This window comes from Cervus canadensis, chromosome 24 (genome assembly GCF_019320065.1).
Source record: "Cervus canadensis isolate Bull #8, Minnesota chromosome 24, ASM1932006v1, whole genome shotgun sequence".
Classification (NCBI taxonomy): domain Eukaryota; kingdom Metazoa; phylum Chordata; class Mammalia; order Artiodactyla; family Cervidae; genus Cervus; species Cervus canadensis.
This window is the reverse complement of record NC_057409.1, coordinates 24,992,120-25,004,882: the sequence shown is the minus strand read 5'-3', so window position 1 is coordinate 25,004,882 and position 12,763 is coordinate 24,992,120.

The following is a 12,763-nucleotide window of genomic DNA, read 5'->3' as shown; positions in this document are numbered from 1 at the left end:
GGCTCAGCTGGTAAAGAATCTGCAATGTGGGAGACCTGTGCTGAATCCCTGGGTTGGGAAGATCCCCTGGAGAAGGCAAAGGCTACCCACTATAGTATTCTGGCCTGGAGAATTCCATGGACTGTATAATCCATGGGGTCACAGAGAGTTGGACATAACTGAGAGACTTTCACACTTTCTAAAATCACTTATTGAAATAAATGAGACGAAATGGAGACGATTGAGCACTTCAGTTCTCCATAAACTTTTTGTGGAGTGGATAGAGCAGACCTGGATTCAATAGATAATAGAAGTCTTTCAGCTGACTTCTAGAAACAAAAGGATTATCTGATACATCATTGCTTCTGAAAAACATGCCAATAAAACACATCTAACTGGGAGGCTTTTTCTACTGTGGCCATGCACTTCTGTCCCCTTATGTTAGTCCTACGATTGCCCAGTGACAGGTTTGGTCTTGCTGAAGCCAGTTGCACTGGTATTACTGTTAGAGGGGAGTTCCTTTTTTATTTTTCCCCACTCTTTGATTCCATAATGAGGGAATTTTTTTTCCTCCCACACTCTCCAAACCTCTCTCCTCTTTGTTCATTGTGCCCTTTGGGAAGTAGAGTAATTTACAAATGGAAAACTTGGGAGGAAAATTGCTGGTTGGCTCAAATTTGCTTTTCTCTCTTAGATAAACATACCTAGTTCTGCCCTTGAAGGACTTCAGTGCCTGTGAGGGAAGGTTCTTGGGGCTTCTTGGGGCTATATAGTTGTGTCTTCACCTAATAGTTGCACCATCAATGAGGCTACTGTCTAAAGTCTAATCCTTCATCCTGGCTTATATCATTATGAAAGTGATATTCTGACCTCAATATTTGCTCTTGGTTTAATTTTCAACCTATTTGGAAACTGGATAGGAAGGAGGGACACTAATTATTGAGTCTACTTTTGTACACTCCTGTAATTTTAATTACATTATTTAGTTCAACATTACTTAAATAGACGAAATGTAATTGGTATTGTTTCAATTAAGTTGAATATATTGAAAAGACTTGACAAAGGTAAGTCACCTAATAAATGCTACTGACTTAAGTATGAGCATGACAACTGTAAAAGTTCATTTAAAATTATAAAAATCTAGAATTCTTTACTCATATTACTCCTCTAGTGTCTTACATTTATTTTTTTCAATTTGAACAAATTGAAACTGGAACTCATATGCTATGGTTTTAATGATGTACTTTTTACAAGACAAACCAAACACAGAATTCCAGCCTGCTTACCCAAATAGAAAGAAAAAGCCTTGACCTTTCATTAAAAAAAAAAGAAAAAGAAAAAGACAAGAGTTGTACATGTATGAGTCACACAACATGTTTATGTTTTTTAAAAATAATTTTTTATCTTCTTAAACAATATACATTTTGCACCAGGAAACTTCTATAGTTTCTGTTTAAAAGCTAGAGATTTTTTTTTTGGTGGGGGGGTAGTGCTTTGAGAATATAGCAAAAGATATAGATCTCTTTCTTCCATAGAGATTATACACACACAAAGTCATAGCTCACAGATCTCATGAATTCTGCCTTTGATTGAGTTCCTTGAAAAACCTCCCATCTCTAGGTGTTATTGATGGCTAGACTAATATTTGCCAACATTGCAGGATAACCATCAAATAAAATAAATGTGATCTAAAGCCAAAGAAATAGAAATTTGACACACACTTTATTTTGAGCTCATCTGCCTATGTATCTAGAGGACTATTTGAAGGTCAGGCACCACATTTTAAAAGGATACTCAAAAACTAGAATTTACTTAGAAAAAAATGGCTAAGATAATGCAGGATGCAGAAACTATGCCACATGACTACTGGCTGGGAAGGTTTATTGTAAGGAAAAATGACTTAGGGATGAAGGAGAACTATCCATGTTGATGGTGGACTGGCTTGAAGGCATGCACTATTCTGTTTTGTTGCAGCAGGTTAGAACATGGAGCAAGACAACTAGCTACTCTCAGGCAGGTGGGGACTTTGTGTGAGAATCCCTCCTGATGGAGGAAGGAGTGATTAATAAACTAATCAACAAGCATTGATAAACATTCTACTATCTTCTCATGATTTTAGATTGCCTATCTCTTCAATGAGGTATAAATGTGTTTTAAATCATTCTCTGGAGTTCTGAAAGACTGAATGTACAATGTTATAAAAAATTGCTTTTTCACTTGCATAGATAAGTTATATATTATTCTCCATTTTTTTAAGTTATGTAAGTATTTCAGTCAAAGGCTTCTATAATATTGCATTGATTTTCTAGGTATTGTATTCTTGATTTGTCTATTCAAAAAAATTTCTTGATTTTGCCCCGTTTTCTGGTCAATTCTTAAGCATAATGATAAAATTCTGCTATACTTTCCTTTAGAAGCTCACCAGTCTTTTAATCTGCACATTAACCTTTTTTTCCTCCCACTGTATCCCCATTTTCATGGAAATATTGCTGTACAGAAGAGATTTATTCTTATTTTTACTATTTTAATTTTCCAGTGGAAATTTTATCATATCAAATGCTTCCCCTACCTCTCCCTCCTCCTTTTCTCTTATCTCTTTCCCTGTCTTTCCCTCTTTCCCTGTAACTGGTGCCCAAATTCTTCCAGTATAACTGTTTAATCAGGACCAGCTACATAATTTTCAGAGTTCAGTATAAAATGAGAATCCAGAACCCCTTGTTCAAAAATGATTAAGAATTTCGAGATGGAAGCAACAGAGCATTAAACCACGCATGTGCACATGCGGTTCATCCATGAAGCCAGTCCATTTATAATTACAAGTCATTTGTTGAGTGACTTCTATATTCTAGGCACTGGGAAAACTAACATCCATTGTCTCATTTAATCTTCCCTGAAATATTGTAATCTTAATTTTGTGAAGAAGAACACAGAGAGTTATTGGAGAGAGAGTTTTATAAGGTCATAAGCATATGAAGTGAAGTTTGGGGATTAGAACTCATGCCTTATTATGCCAGAGCCCCTCTCAATAGGGAATTAGGAGAGATGGAGAGAAAATGTGAACAGCTGAAGCCATCAGTTCCCTCAAAGTTTTAGCAAATAGCTGCTCTGAATGCATAAAATCAGAGCATGTTAATTTCCAGGGAGTCAAAGAAGAATACTAAAATGGACCCATACCTTTTAGGTATGTGCAATATAGTAGAGAATGATATAGCATGAGGATGGTGTTTTTATCACTCAGAAAATAATCTTGGTGTAGTAAGAATTCTGCTACTGAGGAAAGGTCAAAAGTCCATTCCATCAGTGCATTCTGTCAAACAGGTCTACTCTCCCCAGCTCAGCAATGGCATCCAGACTTTATTCCAGTCCTCCTGCCTACCTTCTTCCTCCAAGAAAGATTTGGCTACTGGTAAGAGTCACTCCTGCCAGCTCCCTAAGCCCCCTTTTCCTTATTACAGAGGAAAAGCAACTCACTGGATTGGTGGGTAAAACATCAGTCCACATAGGGGAGCTAAGTAGAGTCCATTTATCCAAAGGCCATACGCACTGGAGATTGATTCTCTTTGTTCCACGCCTGTCCTGGACAAGAGGTGATCTTAGATATTTATTTCTGCTTTTCAGACTAAAACTCTCCTTGCATGAACTCTTTCTTGAGTTCACAGTTGAAGCATGCCTTGTGGCTACACATGTGAAATAATATTTTCCTATCAACATTATCAGTAATAAAGCAAATTAAAAAATCTTCATCTCTTGATCTTTATCATTTACTTATGAATGCTATTGTACTAGAGAAAAAGAAAGAATAGTACTTTCTGTCTTCCCAGTGATTCCCTATCCACATACACACATATATACTCATACACACATTCCTCTTTCCCAAACTCTTAAAAAATATTGCTTTATTCATCTATGTTCATCAGTGATATTGGCCTGTAGTTTTCTTTTTTTGTGGCATCTTTGTCTGGTTTTGGAATTAGGGTGATGGTGGCCTCATAGAATGAGTTTGGAAGCTTACCTTCATCTGCAATTTTCTGGAAGAGTTTGAGTAAGATAGGTGTTAGCTCTTCTCTAAATTTTTGGTAGAATTCAGCTGTGAAGCCATCTGGTCCTGGGCTTTTGTTTGCTGGAAGATTTTGATTACAGTTTCGATTTCCTTGCTTGTGATGGGTCTGTTAAGATCTTCTATTTCTTCCTGGTTCAGTTTTGGAAAGTTATACTTTTCTAAGAATTTGTCCATTTCATCCAAGTTGTCCATTTTATTGGCATAGAGCTGCTGGTAGTAGTCTCTTATGATCCTTTGTATTTCAGTGTTGTCTGTTGTGATCTCTCCATTTTCATTTCTAATTTTGTTAATTTGGTTCTTCTCTCTTTGTTTCTTAATGAGTCTTGCTAATGGTTTGTCAATTTTGTTTATTTTTTCAAAAAACCAGCTTTTAGCTTTGTTGATTTTTGCTATGGTCTCTTTAGTTTCTTTTGCATTTATTTCTGCCCTAATTTTTAAGATTTCTTTCCTTCTGCTAACCTGGGGTTCTTCATTTCTTCCTTCTCTAATTGCTTTAGGTGTAGAGTTAGGTTATTTATTTGGCTTTTTTCTTGTTTCTTGATGTAAGCCTGTAATGCTATGAACCTTCCCCTTAGCACTGCTTTTACAGTGTCCCATAGGTTTTGGGTTGTTGTGTTTTCATTTTCATTCATTTCTATACATATTTTGATAGAATAGAAAGCCAAGAGATAAATCCACGAACCTATGGACACCTTATCTTTGACAAAGGAGGCAAGGATATACAATGGAAAAAAGACAACCTCTTTAACAAGTGGTGCTGGGAAAAACTGGTCAACCACTTGTAAAAGAATGAAACTAGAACACTTTCTAACACCATACACAAAAATAAACTCAAAATGGATTAAAGATCTAAATGTAAGACCAGAAACTATAAAACTCCTAGAGGAGAACATAGGCAAAACACTCTCCAACATAAATCACAGCAAGATCCTCTATGACCCACCTCCCAGAATATTGGAAATAAAAGCAAAACTAAACAAATGGGACCTAATGAAACTTAAAAGCTTTTGCACTACAAAGGAAACTATAAGTAAGGTGAAAAGACAGCCCTCAGATTGGGAGAAAATAATAGCAAATGAAGAAACAGACAAAGGATTAATCTCAAAAATATACAAGCAACTCCTGCAGCTCAATTCCAGAAAAATAAATGACCCAATCAAAAAGTGGGCCAAAGAACTAAACAGACATTTCTCCAAAGAAGACATACAGATGGCTAACAAACACATGAAAAGATGCTCAACATCACTCATTATTAGAGAAATGCAAATCAAAACCACAATGAGGTACCATTACACGCCAGTCAGGATGGCTGCTATCCAAAAGTCTACAAGCAATAAATGCTGGAGAGGGTGTGGAGAAAAGGGAACCCTCTTACACTGTTGGTGGGAATGCAAACTAGTACAGCCACTATGGAAAACAGTGTGGAGATTCCTTAAAAAACTGGAAATAGAACTGCCATATGACCCAGCAATACCACTTCTGGGCATACACACTGAGGAAACCAGATCTGAAAGAGACACATGCACCCCAATGTTCATCGCAGCACTGTTTATAATAGCCAGGACATGGAAGCAACCTAGATGCCCATCAGCAGATGAATGGATAAGGAAGCTGTGGTACATATACACCATGGAATATTACTCAGCTGTTAAAAAGAATTCATTTGAATCAGTTCTAATGAGATGGATGAAACTGGAGCCCATTATACACAGTGAAGTAAGCCAGAAAGATAAAGAACATTACAGCACACTAACACATATATATGGAATTTAGAAAGATGGTAATGATAACCCTATATGCAAAACAGAAAAAGAGACACAGAAATACAGAACAGACTTTTGAACTCTGTGGGAGAAGGTGAGGGTGGGATGTTTCGAAAGAACAGCATGTATATTATCTATGGTGAAACAGATCACCAGCCCAGGCTGGATGCATGAGACAAGTGCTCGGGCCTGGTGCACTGGGAAGACCCAGAGGAATTGGGTGGAGAGGGAGGTGGGAGGGGGGATCGGGATGGAGAATACATGTAACTCCATGGCTGATTCATGTCAATGTATGACAAAACCCACCGAAATGTTGTGTAGTAATTAGCCTCCAACTAATAAAAATAAAATAAAATAAAATAAAAATATATTGCTTTATTCAGATCTGTCACTCAGAACTGGTGGATACAAAATTTCTTCCACAGAAATTTGTCCATTCTGTTAAGTAGAGTCCTAAATCAGAGAGACTTGGGCTTCTGGACTGAGCTCTTTCATTAATGGATTATCAGGCTTTGCACAAGGTACTCCCCATCTGTGAGCCTCCATTTTTTCATCTGTAATAAAAAGTGGCATCTGGTGATCTGGAGAGTTTTTCCCACCCCTGGCATTCTCTGAATCACTCATTCAAGGTCAGAGTCTCAGAATCTTTAAAGATGGCAGCCCACAGGATCCCATAGCAAATTAATCTGAACTGATACAATTAAGTGACAGGAATGGAAGAGAAGACTTCAGCAAGCATGTACACTTAGCAAATGTCATTGGAACATAAAGTTATCTGAACAGGAATGACTTGAAGGATGCAGACTTAGGGCAGCACACATGAATGTTCCTGCGATGATTCAGGAAGAAGATATTTTGATAAAGACTGGATTGACTGGTACACACTGCTATATTTAAAATGGATAACCAACAAGGACTTACTGTATAGCATGGGGAACTCTGCTCAATATTCTGTAACAACCTAATTTGAAAAAGAATGTGGCTGTTGTTCAGTTGCTAACTCATGTCTGACTCTTTGTGACCCCACAGACTATAGTATACCAGACTTCCCTGTCCTTCACTATCTCCCAGAGTCTGCTCAAATTTATGTCCATTGAGTCGGTGATGCTATCTAACCATCTCATCCTCTGTTGCCCCCTTATCCTTTTGCCTTCAATCTTTCCCAGCATCAAGGTCTTTTCTAACAAGTCAGCTCTTCGCATCAGGTGGCTAAAGTATAGGAGTTTCAGCTTCAACATCAGTCCTTCCAGTGAATAGTCAGGGTTGATTTCCTTGGGATTGACTTCCTTAGGATTGACTAGTTTGATCTCCTTGCTGTCCAAGGGATTCTCAAGAATCTTCTTACATGTATTGAATCACTTTGTGGTACACCTGAAACTAATGCAACATTGTTAATCAACTATTGGTGGTGGTCACTAAATCATTTGTGTTCAACTCTCTGTGACCCCATGGACTATCGCCTGCCAGGCTCCTCTCCATGTGATTCTTCAGGCAAGAATACTAGAGTGGATTGCCTCCTCCTTATCCAGGGAATCTTCTCAACCTGGGGACTGAACCCAGGTCTCCTGCATTGCGGCAGATTCTTTACCTACTGCACCACTAGGGAAGCCCTAATCAACTGTATTCCAACATCCAAAATAAAAATAAAATAATTTTTTTTTATTCCAACATCCAAAATAAAAAGTTTTTAAAAAAGACTGGATTTCACTGAGTTTCCAACATCACACAACATTAGTGATCAATTAGGTTTTCAAGTCCAGGAATGCTATCTTCTTTAAACAGTCTAATTAGTCACTTTAATCATCCACTTTTTAGATGTTTCTATGTTTCAATGCCTTGGATTAAATCCATGAACAAGATAGAGTCTCTCCTAAGGAGTATGTATATTCTAGAGGAAGTAGAGTAGAACCTAAGAAGGAGAAAGGGCAGAGCAGAGGCTGGGAAACAGAGAGAGGCTTGGCTGAGGTTTGATGAATGCAGACAGTGTGATGGTTAATCACTTGGTCACAGAGTGCCCAGATGTTTGGCCAAACATTATTCTGGGTGTTTCTGTGAAGGTGCTCAAAGATGAGATCAAGCTTTAATTAATCTATGGACCATGAATAAAGCATACTGTCCTCCACAATGTGGATGTGTGCATGCTAAGTAGCTTCAGGCATCTCCGATTCTCTGCAACCCCATGGACTGTAGACCACCAGGCTCCACTATCCATGGGACTCTCCAGGCAAGAATACTGAAGTGGGTTGCCATGCCCTCCTCCAAGAGATCTTCAACCAGGGATCAAACCTGGGTCTCCTGCATTCCAGGCAGACTCTTTACCATATGAGCCACCAGGGAATCCCCCCCTCCCCCTCACTGTGTGGATAGGCTACATCTAATCAATTGAAGATCTGAACAGAACAAAAGTCTGGCATCCTCTGAACAAGAAAGAATTCTCCAGAAGACTGCCTTTATCTGCAACATCAGTTCTTTTGGGGTCTGCAGCAGTTGCCTTTTGGACTCAAATTAGAACATCACTTCTCCTAGTCTCCATCCTGATGATCCTCACTATGTATTTTAGGCTTGTCAGCTTCCATAATTGAGTTAACCAATTCTATATACTAAATGTCTTCCTCTATAAACACACATCCTATTGGTTCCATTTCTCTGGAGAACCCTGACACAGAAATGAACAATAAAATGAGGTGGAGAGATAGACAGGGGCTGTGCCAAGTGGGTCTTTTCGGACACGGTCTGAAATTTGTATTTTAAATAAAGGGTTAAATTGTAGAAGGTTGGCATTGGAGGGTTTTTAGCAGAGGAATGCTAATATCTGGTGTACACTGGGCTCATTCAAGTTGCTGTGTGGAGAGTGCTTTGAGGGAGGCAAGCATGAAAGTGGGGAGACCAGAGACAGAGATACTACAAACATCCAGGCAGAAGATGATGGTATATTTCATGGTTTGGCAGATTCTTTGGAATTAACCAGAAATTGCTCATATTCTGGAAATATTCAGGAGTGAGTACTGACAGGACTTTATATTTTGGATTTTACATTTTCAAATTTGAAAAACAAAGTATATTTTCTTCTGTCACAAGAATATATAAACAGCAGATAAGGAAGTTGTGACTCTGGCCCAGAAGAAATGAGAGTCATTGTGTAACAATATACTAGAGAAAACAAAAAAGTCTGTGCTTATTAACACAAAGTAGATCTAAGGATAATCAAAAAGCCCATGACTAGTCCACGTAACCTTGATAACACCTGTGACCCAATTTCATTATGTACAGAATAAGTACACAGCAGACAAAGTTGTCATAAAGATTAATACTTGCATTGGGCTTCCCTGATGACTCAACGGGTAAAGAATCCACCTGCAATGCAGGAGACCTGGGTTCAATCCCTGGGTTGGGAAAATCCCCTGGAGTAGGAAATGGCAATTCACTCCAGTATTCTTACATGGAAAATCTCATGAGCAGAGTATCCTGGCAGGTTACAATCCAAAGGGTCACAAAGAGTTGGACATGACTGAGCAACTAAACACAGCACACACAGGACTTAAAAAACTCCAGGCAGGCAGTGAGCATCATGTAAGTGTCACTTGTTACTTTAATTGCTATCATCATCATCACCATCATGACTAGCCATAATTGGTAAAAAACAATTTTACCATAATCGGTAAAAATCTGGGTAAAGTCCAACTAAGAATCAAAACTCAAACACTGTCCCAAAGTAAGCAAGAGTCCTCTGGGTTAATTCTGAACACACATTAAAGAGAAGCTTATGGGAACAGCACAGACATATTCATACTGAGCACCATTTTCCCAGAAATAAATGGGTCAGCCATCATTGACTCCTATACACACAAAAAACAAGATAAGCAAGTGCTCAAGTGGGCTGGAGAACCCTTAACACTTAGACACCATTCTGACTAAAAAAAAAAAAGAATTACTTAGAATGATAGTAAAATCAATCAAATACCTATGGTGTGTAATGCACTAGCCTCTTTACAGTCGTACATACTCATTTACTGTATTGATAATTTAAGTAAGGACCCAACAAGATTCTGCATCAGAAATGAAGCAACCAGGCTTAAGGAAGTTGGGTATCTTACACAAGATCTCATGCTAGTAAATGAAAGACACACTTTTATTTCAAAATCCATGCTTTACATATAGGGTTGGAAAAGAATGGAAATTACCTATAAAGAGAACAAGAAACCTCATTTCTTTGTTAACAGGAGGGAAAAAGCCTTATCTGCTGTGCTCCTTCAAATAAAGATTGAGAATATGAAATACAGCCTCTGACTTTGCGCTTCACTGGCCAGAAAAGCTGCCATAAACTAAGGCAAGAGCCCTCAGACATTTATTCTGCCTCAGAGGTTCCATCACCCTTCCTCCCTTCCTCTCCCCACTTCCCAAATAACAACCACAAAGAAAAATAAACCATCAAATCACACCTCCACCCCTCACGCACACTCAGATGTACACTCTTGACCCATTTGGTGGACTGGAGGTGTCACTTTGGGGAGTAGGGGAGTAGTCGGAAGGAAGGAGGGCAGGGAGACTTAATTAGACTCTGTTAATCACCCAACTTGGTGCTTTGTCTTTTTTCAGTGGATACTTACATCCACAAAGAGCTTTTACTTCATGTAACAAAGATGGAGCATAATCACAACTCCGTGGGAGGTGGACTTTTCCCCTTTGTGATCAAGAAATGTTTGGTTGAATTTGGAGTGAGAGGGCAAGCTCAGTATCTTTCACTCCCTTCTGAGTGGTTGGAAAGAGGAACTGGGCAATGGTGATTTTAAGACGGCGCAGCATCCTTTGATTTGTTACTTGGTGCCTTTGGGCATTCAGCTAGAAATGAGCACTAGGACATGTGAGCATACATCTTCACACGCAGGTCCACTGGGGACTCCCTCTGGGGACGTGCGGGGTACCAGTTCAGTCCTTATTTACTTGGGCATGGTATTTGGGAAATATCATACACCCTCTCACAGTCCCCAGTTAATTGCTCAGCTATCAGCTGAAGCAGAAGCAGACTGTTCCAGGGCTACCCCAGCCCCATTCCTCATTTCCTTTAGACCTTGCTACTCAAGCTGTGACCTACAGACCAGAATCAAGGGTATCACTTCAGGGCTTGTGAGAAATGTGGAATCTTGGGCTCCACCTCAAACCTGCTGAATTGGAATCATCATTTTGACATGAACCTCAGATAATTCATATATAGTCACGTTAAGGTTTAATGAGCATTACCTTGGATCATTAAAATAAACTGGGGTCTTTTAGAGTGGGCATAACTCCCAGCAATAGGGTGGTGAAAGATGCAAAAATTCTTCATCAGCTATAATCTGTGAGGGGCCAAGAAAAACACCAACTCCTATTCCACTTCTGCCCAAGAATGTGGTGGACTAAAATGACTGATCTGTCAGTAATAAGTAAATTGGCTCACTAACCATTGAATAAAACAATAGGCAGGTGAACAGAAGAATAATCTTACACATACCCCTCTTCTAAAGATGGCTTGAACCATTGGTACCAGAGATGCAAGTTACTCAACAAGCTGAAAATCATCACCTTTCTTCTTTCCCTGGGACATTGGCAGGATGGTTTTAAATGGTAGTATCAACATCTCTGATGCTCCACTCTACATGGTTTCTAAAACATTTATGATTATTACATAACAAAATCAGTACCACAAAATAGGAAACACAGCAGATTATTACAGTTTTCCAGATTAGTGTATGTTTTATGATTGGGTAAGTAGAAAAGAAGGAAAGGAGGTTTCTAGGTGTGGATGATGGAAGAAAGGGCAAACCTCAGGGCAACGTCTCTCTGAACAGACATAGGTAGGATGGTATCAGTACATGCAAGCATTTTATAAGACACTGATACATGCTTTATCTCATCTTACTCATACAGAAGACTTACAGCAGATATCTTTATGGATCTCACCCATTAACAAAGGAAATAAACACGGAGAGGCGAGCTGACTTGCCTAAGGTGACAAAATTAATAAACAGTGAAGTCAATCCTTATAACCAGTTAGATAAGCAAAACGATGGTATTTTACACTGTACAACAAGAGGAAGTGATGTCTCTGACACTTTGCCACCATAAGGATTGTAGCCCACCAGGCTGCTCTGTCCACGGAATTTTCCAGACAAGGATACTGGAGTGGGTTGCCATTTCCTACTCAAGGAGATCAAGAATTGAACCTGCATTTCTTGGATCTACCTGTATTGGCAGTCAGATTCCTTACCAACGGGGCCACCTAGGAAGCCCTCAAGAGGAAGTGAAGGAGAGTAGAAAGTAGAACAGGAAAGAGAATAAAGGAAAGGAAGGAAGAAGGGAGGAAGGAGAAAAAGGAAAGATGGAAGGAAAACTGTTTTTTATTGTAATTTTAAAGCAACTTTTTTATTGTACTTTTCTGACATTTTGACTAGTCATTTTATCTCCCTTGCCTTCTAAAATGATCTTTTGCAACTCAGTTCTACTTCTTGTCATTGTTACTTGACATAAAAATATTTTTAGCAATTCTAATTACTAATTACACAGGAGAAGAAAATAAAATTCCAAAGGCTTTGGTAAATGTGCACATTTAGCTCAATTGGTAAAGAATCCACATGCAATGCAGGAGACCCCAGTTCAATTCCTGGGTCAGGAAGATCTGCTGGAGAAGGGATAGGCTACCCACTTCAGTTTTCTTGGGCTTCTCTTGTGGCTCAACTAGTAAAGAATCCGCCTGCAATGCGGGAGACCTGGGTTTGATCCCTGGGTCAGGAAAATCCTCTGGAGAAGGGAAAGGCTACCCAGAGTATTCTGGCCTGGAGAATTCCATGGACTATCCATGGGGTTGCCAAGAGTCAGACACAGCTGAGCGACCTTCATTTTCACTTTCACATTTTAACTAAGCTTACGATGCACTCAAAATCAAAGTGCTTTCCAAAATCTCATTTCTGCCATAGCTTGTAATTTT